This window comes from Rhineura floridana, chromosome 4 (assembly GCF_030035675.1).
Source record: "Rhineura floridana isolate rRhiFlo1 chromosome 4, rRhiFlo1.hap2, whole genome shotgun sequence".
Classification (NCBI taxonomy): Eukaryota; Metazoa; Chordata; class Lepidosauria; order Squamata; family Rhineuridae; genus Rhineura; species Rhineura floridana.
Genome location: NC_084483.1, coordinates 154,012,135 through 154,018,134, shown reverse-complemented (window position 1 = coordinate 154,018,134; position 6,000 = coordinate 154,012,135). Strand labels below are relative to the sequence as shown.

General features: G+C 44.1%; 1 long non-coding RNA gene across 1 annotated transcript in view; it reads left to right on the top strand.

The window, feature by feature from the left end:
• Positions 1-2,910: 2,910 nt before the first annotated feature.
• Positions 2,911-6,000, top strand: part of LOC133384475 (uncharacterized) — a 38,365-nt gene continuing 35,275 nt past the window's right edge. Inside the window, exons 1-2 of the long non-coding RNA XR_009762576.1 lie at positions 2,911-2,999; positions 3,499-3,571. This is a non-coding gene — a long non-coding RNA (uncharacterized LOC133384475). The remainder of the gene's footprint in view (positions 3,000-3,498; positions 3,572-6,000) is intronic.

Genomic DNA, 6,000 nt, shown 5'->3' with positions numbered 1-6,000 from the left:
TGAAAAATCCCTGGGAAGCATTAAGTTCATTGTAACTGCTGGATCATTTCATTACTCTCTTGCTTAATCTTCAAGAAAACCTCTTATCTGGTTTCCTATCAAAGTCCTTGAATACATGCCATGCAGGAGATGAATGGCTTAAATACCAAGCCAGATTAGAGCACTAAGATGAAGGCAGAAATGTAAAAGCGGAAACCAAATCGATATCCATTGCAGCAGTACAGAAAGAGGGGAACATTTAAAACTAAAAATGCTGTGAAGAAAGGAAGTCGTAGCTTTTAAAAAGAGGCCATGCTTGACAGCTAGACTTGGGGCAAGGCTTGGCTGATGATCTCATGGCCAGTGTACTAGTACTCAGCCTCTGCAATCCATCCATCCAGAAGGATGCAGACAAACTGGAACAGGTTCAGAGGAGGGCAACAAGGATGATCAGGGGACTGGAAACACAGCCCTATGAGGAGAGACGGAAGAACTGGGCATGTTCACCTTTGCAAAGAGAAGACTGAGAAGTGATATGATAGCACTCTTCAAGTATTTGAAAGGTTGTCACACAGAGGAGGGCCAGGAACTTTTCTTGATCATTCTAGAGTGCAGGACATGAAATAATGGGCTCAAGTTGCAGGAAGCCAGATTTCAGGTGAACATCAGGAAAAAACTTCCTGACTATTAAAGCAGTACAATGGAACCAATGACCTAGGGAGGTGGAGGCATTCAACACTGGAGGCATTCAAGGTGGCTGGACAGCCACCTGTCGGGTATGCTTTAACTTGGATTCCTGCATTAAGCAGGGGGTTGGACTTGATGGCCTTATAGGCCCCTTCCAACTCTACTGTTCTATGATTCTATGAGCCTAACACTCAACACCCTTAACAAACTACAGTTCCCAGGACTCTTTGGGAGAAGCCATGATTGTTTAATATGATATGATACAGCTTTAAATGTATAGTGCAGATGTGGCCAAAGTGAGAGAAAAGGAGGTAGTTGCCCCCCACCCCCCGGCTGTGCCCCTGCTCACTGCTGGCATGTGGGACCTGCTCAGTTAACCCCAGTGGAATGCAGCCCTTGACAGAAAATAGTTTCCTTGCCTCTGGTCCAAGTCAACACTTAGATTGCTACAGTCTAAAATAACCAAATGCTTTGCTTGTTTGTTAGCTTAATGCATTTCTGAAGCCATGCATTGATGGTGCATCAAAATTTAGTTCTATTTTAGGCTGCATTAACAGAAGTACAGTTTCCAAACTGCATGAAGTACTAGTTCCCCTCTATTCGGCACTGGTTAGGCCTCTTCTTGAGTACTGCATCTAGTTCTGGACACCACGCAGACAGACTGGAACAAATTCAGAGGAGGGCAACGAGATTGATCAGGAGACTGGAAACAAAGCCCCATGAGGAGAGACTGAAAGAACTGGGCATGTTTAGCCTGGAGAAGAGAAGACTGAGAGTAGATATAGCACTCTTCACGTACTTGAAAGGTTGTCACATAGAGGAGGGCAAGGATCTCTTCTCGATCATCCCAGAGTACAGGACACAGAATAATGGGCTCAAGTTACAGGAAGCCACATTTCGACTGAACATCAGTGGAACAGTGGAACCAATGAAATAGGAAGGTGGTGGGCTCTCCAACTTTGGAGGCATCAAGACCTGTTGGGTATGCATTATGTTGGATTCCTGCATTGAGCTGGGGTTAGACTCAATGGCTTTATAGGCTCCTTCCAACTCTACTATTCTCTAATTCTATATGTTGCCTAAGCCAATCCCTGTGCTGATCTCTATTAGTTCTGAATGTATGGGGGGGGGATAAGAAGACAGATGGCTCACTTGGAACAATCATATGAAAATCCCCATGTGTGTGTCACATGAACCAGATGGGCCCTAGTGGATACACCAATGCACAGACAATTTTGTCAGTGGTACCAAGTCAGACCCAATCCTCTCCAGTAGTGTCTACAGTTCTCCAAAGTCTCGGGCCCTTCCAAAATAAGAGGTTTTTCCAAACCCTGTTACCTGATCTTCTTGAAGTGGAAATTATCAGATTTATATATGTACATAAATTGGCCCCTCCCAGCTCTAGTCACATGTAACAAATAGTGATCCCAGATTTGGATACACGCTCTCTTCTGCATTCTAGTCAACTGAATGGGGCTTGAATGAGCATCAAGGTATGGATGTGCACTGCGGTGACATGTGCATCCATGTCCATAAATGCTGCATACATCAAAGCCGATTTCCATGAGCAACAGTTTGTTGCTTGCTTGAGGAGATGATACTATTGTTCATGGTGCTCTCTTATGTGCTCTGTCACTGAGATATGGATTCTTCCTAAAGTGGGAGACCAGGTTGGTGCCCAGCCCTGGAACATGTAAAGCGGAGCATTGATAGCTAAAGCAATATAATCTTCCGGAACCTACTCGTACTTTTTCCGGACATTCACACTTCTCATCTACAGGGATTTATTGAATCATAGATCAGTGTTTAGCTCTATTATAGCTTGGCCTCCCTCCACTTACTCAGCCTGGTTTCATGGCTAAGTCTATTTCACAGTTTAAAACACCAGAAAAACTACTGTCAGTGCTCTTTGCAGATGAACATTAGTTTACTGTATTTGAAACAATACATCTAGTAGGTCTGGGATGGCTAACCATGTAAACCAGTATTTTTTCCCCCAAGTAATTTTCCACAGATTTTTACATCATGGGCTCCCCAAGCACCTTCCACTTTAAAATGGGCAGTTTCCACCTCTGTAAACCCTAAAACTGTTCCTCTTTTCTTGTTTTTAGGTCCATTAGAGAGTCACTTTCCAATAGCACTATTAATAGCGCCACTTGGTTGCTGCCTGCAATGCTGTCAGCAGCCAAAGACTGTCAATCTTCAGTGATCTGTCCCAAGTGCTGCTGAAAGCATTGCAGCCGGACAAGCATCAGAGTCAGCAGCAGGACTTCAGCACTTAATAATGAAAGCAGCCAGAAGCACCATTTTATCAGTTAATCATAAAAGCAACGGTGAGAAAATGTCTTTTGATTTGGTTTGGTGGTCAAGAGGGCAGTTGGAATGCAGTGGGTAAAAGTGAGTAAGTTGGAAGGAAAAGGAATGACTTTGGAAGAAGAGGGAAGAAGTGCATTAAATACGTTTGTGAGGAAAAGATATAAATCATGACTGGGGACGCGATTTTGGTTGGAAACATACAGAATCAATTGATAAGCCTGTTTTGGTGGGAAACATATAGAATTGTGCTTGGAAGTGAATGGAATGATTTTTTGGAGTTAGTGGTGTTTGAGAGAGAGAGATCTATGCCTTGACCTGAGTTAATGGTATTAATGTAGTATTAATTTCCTGCTTTGGACATGTCCACTTTAGCATTTGACCCCCAGAGGGTTGGCCACGAGTCCAGTGCAGCCCTTGGCCCAATAAAAGTTAGCCACCCTGAGTGTTAAGAAGAGTCAGCATTTCTGTAGGGAGCAACAGATATGCGTGTTCACACTTCATTATTACTTATTTTAGAGCGCCCAGTATGTGATGAGCTGAAGAATTAAAATGTTACAATTCTCCACTCCAAAGAATTTAAACATTGGACGTAAGTAGGTTTGCCACCTTGTTTCTTCCCTGACAATTGTCTTTATGTCTTTCACAGGCAGCACTATTGCTTCTTTGTTGTAGTTCTATGGATATTCTGCTAGCCATCCTGAAAATATGTGTACTGAGGTTAGGAAGATAAACGTAGAAATTTAAATAAATACATTCAGGGGGTTTCTCCCAATATATAGACAGTATGATGGGAAAACTAGATCTGTTACATTTGTGCCTACCACATCGCTTTTAAAAGCACAGAGATCACCACCACCCAGTCAGGAAGAAAGGTGGCAACTTCATATATGATTTATTTATTTACTTATCTTAAATTTATATCCCACCTTTCTTCCATCCAGTGGAGGCTGGTGGCTCCATATCAGTGGGCCAGTGGAAATCTGCTCTGGGTTTTAGTCGAAACACCTTGGTCAGCTCCTTGAAAATTCAGACTAAAACCCAGAGTGGATTCCTCTGCCCCACTGACATGGAGCCACCAGCTGCCACTGCTTCCATCCTAGAACCCAAGGCAATATACATGTGGTTTCCCACCTAGGCACTGACCAAACCCTGACCTGCTTATCTTTAGCAATGTGGTGGCTTCATGTGCCTTCAGATCATACCCTGAGAATAAACATTATGTAAGAACACACACTATGAATGGGGAACGGAAGGGAGAGGAAGACCTCAAAGCATGCACATTGGGAGGCTTTTTAAAAAAAACTGTGTATATACCATACATTTAAAACACATGACTGCCCTCAAAGAATCCTGAGAACTGCAGTTTACTCCTTACAGAGCTACAATTCCCAGCACCCTTAACCAACTACAGTTCCCAGGATTCTTTGAAGGAAGTCATATGCCTTAAATGCACTTTAAATGCACACAGCTAAAGTCAGTGAGACTACTCTGGCCTTAATTGGCTTGGAGAATGTCGTGATTATTTGTCAGTGGATGCAAATAACAAAAATTAATTTGCCGCCTGTGCAGATACACCATGTCTGCTTTTGAAGCCGAGTGACAAAAAGGTGAAATGTCTCACCCAAAACTATGTTTCATGACAGTGGGAATTACTAAACAATCTCTTACTACCGAGCACATAAAACCCTGATATGAATTCAATTTTCAGGAAAGCCGCCTGTGTACACAGACCCTGGCTGGCCCTGCATACAGAGTGGCTGCTGCATAGTAACAATTGTGCTTACTTAACTGGGCTGTTGAAGGGCTTTCCTTCATTCACACCTAGAGGCAAAGGGATTATGACGGCTGCCTTTCAAATAGTTATCTGTGGCTCAGTTTCTATTCCATTGTAATGTCCCTTATAATAGGATTTGGAGTTGCTGTAATGGGACTTTTACTAAGGCAACAATGAAGACATTTACGGTGAGGTGGGTGAGCTGAATGTCCTACTCAGTTGGAGGTTACTCTCTCTCTCTCTCTCTCTCACACACACACACACACACACCCTGAGCATGTCGTGCATTGCAGACAGGAACTGAAAATTAACTGCAGCAGTGGGGGAAGCTATCTGTGGCAGGGAGATTGGCTGAGAGACACAGAGCAGGCTGCTGTTCAAAGGAATGCATTGCATGGCAGATGCAGACAACAGTGTGCATATAGGCCCTCTGGAAGCCAGTTGGTTGTAATATCCTGGCAAAGGGTGGAGATACCAGGGGTGGGGCGCAAGGTTGTAGTAAATTACTGCTCAGCACCTGGCAACTTTCCCAACGGTTATAGAAAGAGCTTTGGAAGAACAGTATTACTATATGCCTTTAACTGGGAATGAGATTTTAGCATATCATATATTTTGCTTGATTTGGGACACTTTGTTTGAAAGCCACCCTAACGGCATATATTACCAACAGGGGCAGAGGGAAGGCAGCAGGGAGCGTGGTGCAGCATGGGTGCAGCAGTGGAGCTAATCCGCCACTCCCACTGCTCCTGCCGCTCTCCGCTGCCTCACCCCTCCCTCTCTTGGTAACTGGCTACGTTAAGGATGACAAACAAAACATCAGAGGAGATCAGGAGATTGACAGCAACGTTGTTCAATGCCTCAAAGTTCCTGCTTTTAAAAGTTGCCCCTCTGGCTGGCTCTCCCTGGCTGGCTCTCCCAGTAATTGACTCTCTCTCCCCCCCCCCACACCTTCTTTTTAAAATCATTTTAAAAGGTTTTACTGGAAGGGTTCTGCCAAAGTTTTGCTTAAAGTGAAGAGCTTTGCCATTACAAAAAGTTTGAGAGCTTCTGGTCTAGTGTCAAAAGGGAAACATTGCGTTTGTTTCCCTGTCCACTTTGCCTCCGGTCCTGCCCACCACTGGCATGTAGCCCCTGGAAGGTTCATAGAATGGTAGAGTTGGAAGGGACATCGAGGCCATCCAGTCCAACCCCCTGCTCAATGCAGGTGTCCAAATTAAAGCATACCCAGAACAGCACGTGGCCCT